The sequence below is a fragment of the Athene cunicularia genome (assembly GCF_003259725.1).
Source record: "Athene cunicularia isolate RWA chromosome 17 unlocalized genomic scaffold, athCun1 chr17_part1, whole genome shotgun sequence".
NCBI lineage: Eukaryota > Metazoa > Chordata > Aves > Strigiformes > Strigidae > Athene > Athene cunicularia.
Window position 1 is genome coordinate 4,764,276 of NW_020799122.1, and position 7,298 is coordinate 4,771,573.

General features: G+C 39.6%; 1 protein-coding gene across 1 annotated transcript in view; it reads left to right on the forward strand.

Annotated features, from left to right (window-relative positions):
* Positions 1 to 7,298, forward strand: part of AK8 (adenylate kinase 8) — a 71,515-nt gene that overhangs the window by 28,628 nt on the left and 35,589 nt on the right. The gene's annotated exons all lie outside the window — the stretch shown is intronic.

The window sequence follows — 7,298 nt, forward strand, 5'->3', positions numbered from 1 at the left end:
CAGCCCCCCCCCCGAGCAAAGAGAAATCTTCATTGTCTTTTAATTTTGGCAAGGAAAGTAATTTGGTGAGGTGGAAAGCTTCAAAGTCCCCTTTTTTTTTTTGTACAATAGCTTAATTCTGAGACTGAATTACACAGATCTAAAACATGAGCCTATGAAATTAACTGAGGTTCCCTTGATACCCTACCAAGAGATTCAGTACTTTTCTAGGCATTTCAAAAAGACCTTTGGCAGCCTGCAGCTTTGGGTATTCTATCCCTCTGTCAGTCATTTTATCGAGCCACAAGGTAATACATTTTAACTCTAAACTTCATCTCCAGTGAATGGATTGCATTTATTCGGCTAGTTCAGTGCATTAATTTTCTGTGGCAGCCACCATATTGCTGAGACTAGGAGCTTATGTGGGAACCATGGGAATGGAAAGGATGAATCTCTGCAGCCTGAAAGAGAGAACCTGGGTCCTCTGTAACGCAGGCACAGAGATCTAGGAGAGGATTTTCTGATTTAGAGATACTGCTAATCAGAATGGCCATTTAACTCAAAGGCAAGAGATCTTAGTGTCTATTAATTGCAACATATCCTAGATCTTCATGCATGGAAGTAATTTCTTCGTGTGTGTATAGTCTGATTGACTTGGATGTGCCTACTTGTGTGTGCAGTCTAACTCACATGTGGAGACAGCTCTAAGTTCTGTGCCCAATTCTTTTTCATGTTACCCCTTAATTTCAGAATCTTGTGTGTATACTGCAATTTCACTTCTCATCTCTGTGAAGAGGTGCCACTGTAAAAACCTTGCTCTCTATAAATTTCAGTTATGGCTGAGATGGGAGTTTGGATGATCTGTTTATTCAAAGATAAGTCCTTTAAGAGCTTTCTTTACTAAAATGCTGTTTGTGTATTTTATAAACTTCATCTTAACCATTAAAGTTCCTTAAAGGAAACACCAAAAGCATTCCCAGTAGAGTAAAATAATTGCACAGATTGTAACTTTTAGCCAGTCCTAAAAATATGCACATCCTTAGTCCAAGGGAGCTGCTTTCATTTTAGGAAAATGAAATTGAAGCTGTAATTCCTTTCTTCCTCCAAATTAGAAATTATTTCAGATTTAGATTAATTTTTTTAATAAAACATGCAAGGCTAAAGCTGTACAATGATTCTGAATGTTAATGGGGAAGTCATAACTATATTTCAGTGCATTGTGGTAAAAAATTCTCCCTTAGTTTTTGCTTATGTGCACATATATTTTATTTGGTGGGACATGCTACAAAATTAAAGGCTGAATAAAAATAAATATTATATAGCAATACCAGAAATAATAAGTTCTGTCATTTTGCTAATCCTCCTCTCCCAGGGATAACAAAGAATGAATTTACATTAGTAAACACTAACAAGAATTCATTACTGCCCTCACAAGAGGCTTGGAGAAAATGAAACAACATAGTGTACTGAAGAGGAAAGATGGGCAAAGAATCCTTGCTGTCTTGCTACAGAGTTACAAACAGGTTAATACAGAGGAAAGATACCCACACTATTGTTGACTAGATTCAAAAAAATCACATTTGAAAAGAGTTTAGTCAATAGAAGACAGTGTTATAACTGGAAAAGCAATTAAAACTTCAAAATTTTCATTGTATTCCTAGTTATATGCTAAATAATCTTAGTTGTTCCTTTGGGTGAGGAATCATGCAAGTGATATTACCCCAGAATATGCTGGAACTAAAGACGGATCACAAAAAATATTGCGCTCAGATCATTACTAGTCAAAATGAAACTAGTGCCATAAAATCTTGAGGATACGCCTCATATATTCTTAAAACGCTTGCCCTAGGGACTGCTCTGCGTGGTTTCCCTTCTTGTGGACACAATTGATTGCATACAATTAGTCATTTAAGATATGCCAACGGGTTATGTTTTGGTGTCATAAAAAGGCTCAAACCCCAGCTTATTCAAAGCTAACTCGTTATCGAGTTATTGAGGCTGTCCACTGTCTATTCCGTTCTAGTTCTGGTTGACTAACTCAAATCGTTTCTTGGGTTTAGGATTCACAAACATTCTTTGTATTGTTTTTTCCTGTACTGCTGCTTCATGTATACAACATGTATTTCGACAACAGCCCAGACAATTATTCACCCCAGAAGGCAACTCAGTGCCTTCCCATTTTCTGTGTTTTCTAGTGATTGCTGTCTCATAAAGACCTTATCTCCTGCTTTATCAAACTTCTCAATTTTGTATATGGTGATTTATTTTGTGTAATGAAGGTAGCATAGATATTTTTGAGCCCATTAGATTTTAATTCCCAGGGCATTCTAATCTACAGTTGGTGCACAGTAGATACTGAAAAATGCATTTTCAGTGAAAAGTTCAGCAACCTGACTGCTTTCTCTCTGTCATAAATGTAGAGTTGTTCTTTGGACAACCAGTCTGAAATGCACAGACTTTTCCTTTAGGATACTGTGGTTTCCACTGAATACTGGGCAATTATTGCTAACTGTACTCTGGGCATAACATTACCTGCATTGGAGTCTGAGACCAGTCTTCTGGTCACTAACTCCAGTTAGTTTAAATCTTGTTCAATAACGCTAAATTTAGCACTCACCGTTTGCTTGGGCAGCCTAGGAAGACTTCCAGTTGGAGTAAGTGGTGAGCATAGAGCTCTTCCACAGGCAGCAAGACAACTCACAGAAATTAATTCATTCAGATTGATTCTTTCTGACATGTTGTGAAGAGACCGTTCCATAGACTGGTCCCTCCCCTTCTAGGAATTCAGGCTGTGGACAGATGATGCATATGTAGATAGCCCGTTCATAGACTCCACGGGCTTGATGAAGACCTTTATGCAGAGCTCGTGTCCTCAGGTTGCTGTAATTCTGGGGAGGGCTAGCCTGCCTTCTGGACCCGTCTCATTGAAAACATGGGCACGCATTAATTTAAAGTTCCATCTGCAGGATCTATGTTCACCGTTTTAAAGGTGTCTGTCAGAATTTGATACCCTGGGAGAAAAAAAAAAATGTGGAAAGCATATCTGCTCTTTTCCCTCTTAAATATCCCCGGTGTTTGCCCCTTGAGATGTTTGTATTTTATTTAATGAAAATAGAAGCAGAAGCATTTTGGCACTGGGGGCATGACAAAAATAGGAAAGGTCATCAGTCAGTTGAAAAGAAATTCTGTCCGATTTTCCGTGTTTTCATGGTAAAATAGCATGGAGTGATCACTGCTAATTAATATATCTGTTTGAAAGACTGCAATAAATGGACCAAAGAAAGTGAGATGACAGGAAAAGACCCCACTCCCAAACCAGTAAGATTCTGCTTTTCAGCTGGGAGAACTGCTATTAGTTCAGGTAATTGGTTTTTTTTTGCTAGAATGAAGATTCAGGTGGTATAGAGAGCTGATTCATGGAAGACAGCTAACATTGCACTGTTTGCAGCCTGTTAGAGTTGAACACACACAATCTGTGTTTGGTTTTTTCCCCTTCCTTTTTCTATTTTTTAAGTAGTAATATCTGAAGCTGTCCCCAATGGCAGTCTGCATGTGGGGGGTAAAATCTGGAATTCCCTAATTTCTCCTATTTTCTAATAAAAACTATTACTGTACAAATGTAGATTTTTTTTTCCCCCCCCTTATTTTAAATTGGAATGGTTTTAAAGGGGTGCTTTTTGGTGTAGCCTGTGAAAGTTGGGGTCCCCTGGTGATTGTGATCACAGTCTCACTGAAAGCACTTGGGGTTTTTTTTGACATCAAATTAATATTCTCATCACTAAGTGTGAAGTACAGATTTGACAATAGAGCAGCTTCCTCTTTGTTAAAAACTTGCAAAGAGTTTCAGAGTTGAAAGGCTGAGTAAATCTTTATATCTGAGGAGGTAAGCTTAGTGTTATTTCTTGTTTTTAACAGCGCTGTACTGGCGAGCTGCAAGCTGTCTGAACATTGGAGAGAGACCCTTTGGGAGCTCCATTGGTTTTCAGCAAGTCTTTGCATGCAGTGTGTTTGTACTAGCTGAAGACAGCGCATGGCTCTCTAAATAATTTACAAGTTGATTAATAGACTCACATGGGTATAATTAGAAGAGGGAGAGACAGCAGCTACAGTAACGGGTACAGTGCTTGGGGGAACTAGAGACTTTATTTTTTTTTAAAGAAACTTTCTAGGGTGCTGGGCGTTTGAAGATAAGTTGGGAAGAGCTCAGTGCCTCTTCTCTTTTGAAGTGGAAATAGGACAGTTTGAATCCGTCGAGTTTAATTTTTCACAAGCTTTAGGGGCCCTGCAGTGCAACTCCCTTTTTATTATTGAAAAAAACTCTCCATTTTTCTTTCATTTTTCACACACATGCACACACACACACACATCCACACCGAGCCCAAACAGTAGCTAATAAACAAATTGATTTTCTACTTTATTTAAGTTAGTTTTATAACGATGCTATATGTTCACCTATATGTGCACCTCAATCACAAATATACTGTGTAAAGTTACGGAGATATTTATGAATACACCGTACTTTAATTTATGCATTTTTAAGAAACCTTCACCTCTGTTTGACAATGCTTTTGAAGTAGCTCCGTTTTTCAAGTCAAACTTTTGACTTTTCCTCTGGGACTGCTACAAAGGTTTTTTTATGGAAAATAGGTAGCAGTCTTCTTTCCTACTAGGAGAAAATTGGTGGTCAAGAGAACAAAATAAAATTTAGTATTTTTTTTCTGTTTTAGGTGTCCGTATCTTAATAAAAGATAGAAGGCTGTAGAATAGAAAGTTTTACATGAATGCATATAGGCAGTAAGTTGTCATCTTCTTTCCTGAAATTTACATTTTATGTGTGTTGAATCACTACAATATGATAAATTAGAGTCCCCTTTTCCTTTATTTGAAGATCTAGAATATATTTTTCTTTATTCTACACAACATGCAACAATCAAAATTGACATCTCTGGCTAGCAGATATTTAGGGCTGGGGTAACACTTTGGAGACTTAGTCTACAAAGACATTTTTAAAGGCCACACCATTTAAGAGTAAAACAAAAAAAAACCCATGCCAAAAAGCCAACCCTGGAAGCCAGACCAGACAAAATAAATGTGATTTTTATTTAAGAGTCTAGTGTAGTTGTTTTCTGGAGCAATTGTGATAATCAGTCAGTTAGTGGATCTGGTTCTGCCTATATAAGTTTTCCCAGTCGCCTGGTTTTGCGGCAGTATTCACCATTATTATTGTTAGTGGAGTATCTATAGTCCAACATTAGGCATCATAGCTCACAGGGATAGGGCTGCTGGTGTGTGTGGGTTTGTGTGAGGGAGGGGGTAAAACGGGTTGTTAAAAGATAAAGCGTATCAGATGCCCACACTTCCCATTTTTGGTCAGTGGGCATCACTGTGCCACCACCAGAGTGCCACAAACCCTCAGGGATTTGAGTGAAGTTGTGGCCATGCAGGCCCCCATGGTTGTCAGGGGCTTTTAAACAGCAAAGCACAATAGAAATGATAAACATTAATCTCTTATTTATTTTGTTCTTTATTGCAGACGGTCATTCTTAAAAACTTAGAGAAGTGGTGGTTCCTTTCCTGCTGTTCTTGCAGCACTAACTCCTCAGCAAAAGGCTGCTGAATTGAATTCTGGGGTTTTTTTGTTTGTTTGGTTTTGTTTTTTTTTTTTTTTTTCTGTTTGGAGTTTGGGATGGGGAGATCACATGAGTTTTTGTAAGAACACTGTAAGAAAAAACATGTTGCATATTGGCAGCATCCCCTTTTATGGTCTTTGGAGTTTAACATCAAGTTCTGACTTTGACTCTGTTTCACTGGGTGTCATGCGGACAGAATCAGGCTCCTGTGTGAAACAGACTTTTTTCACAACGAGCAAAACATTTAATAGCTCTTATGTATTGCTTTACATTAAAAAAAAAATGTGGCTGGTAGGTGTCAGGAGGAGCGGGAAGGGGATGCACAGGACTGGGCAGCTGATCCCAGTGTTGGGGATCCACAGTGCGTGCTGGCACCTTGCACCATTGGTGAGAGACAGCCAAGCCCTTCACGTCCTCTCTTCTCATCACACGGTGAAGCAGTGTTTGGGACAGAAAGCCAAGATGTTTTTCACCAAGATTATCAGACTAAATTATTATCTTTTTTTAATATTATCACTGTCAAAAAGGGTTTTGTAGGCCGAATTCTATCCTGTCGCAAGCCCTGTATTATTCGGTAGAACTGAACTAGTTTAGAAATAAGGAGGAAATGGGGAACTTGGTTGATAATGGAAACGATGTGTTAGATGGGGTAGAGCTGCAGTCGCAGTCTTGTGTGTAGCTGTATTCCCTCTGCAGAATCTGAAGGAGTAAAAAGAGGTAGCGCAAATTTCCTAGTTTTAGAAACTTTCAGGTTAGAAACATCCCTGTGAGGTAATTCAAAGTAGCTTTTGTCTTGCAGGTGGGTAAACTGAGGCAGAAAACCTAACTCAACTCTGCAATCAGTGAGGGAGCGTGGATGGGAACCCAGGTGTGTGGAGCTTGACCTCGGTGTCATCCCACTAGATCATCCCGTGACCCACGGGGAGCCTGTGCCATTAGGCAGATACACACAGACACCGCCAGCACCACAGAGGCTATTTTTAGGGGGGGAAAAAAAGCTTTTTGTGTTTGTATGCTGGATATTCCATTTGGATTGAATTTCCATTGCTAAATCTGAAGATGCCACTAACAGGTAAAGCAGCGTAAGGGGGCTGGAATCTTTCCTAGTCACTACATGTGATCAGATGTGGATTCCTGAATCTCTGCCTTGATAACTGTGGGCAAGCACGATGCGCTCCTTTAACATGCGCTTCTGCAAGTCTTCCTTTATCCCCTATCATTTGACCGAAGATCTGGGATCATACCCGCTTTAAAAATGTCATCGCTTCCTCTTTAATACAGCTAGCTCCTAATTTTCCATTATGAAAAACTTAAAAAAAAAAGTTTTAATATATTTGAAGAAACAAAAATATTTTAAAATGTAGAATTGTACAGATGTGGGAAATGGAAGATATTGAATATTTTCTCCTATTTCTTTTACTCTATTAAAAGAATTATTTCGGTGATTACAGGCGGCCGTTCCGGGCAGTGCTGACTCTGAGCAGGGCAGAGCATCTTTGGGTGTCAGTTTTTCCCTTTTGCCGACGTCCCAGCCGCGGTGTGACGGCCCGTGGCTAACGTTACCGTCTCCCCGCTCTCAGTTCCTCCGCCGCCTTCGCCTCACACCCGAGACACTCGGAGATGCCGCCAGGTGCCGGAGCCAGGGCTCTCCGTTCCCGTGAATTCACCGACGTTTCGGCCGCCGAGCGG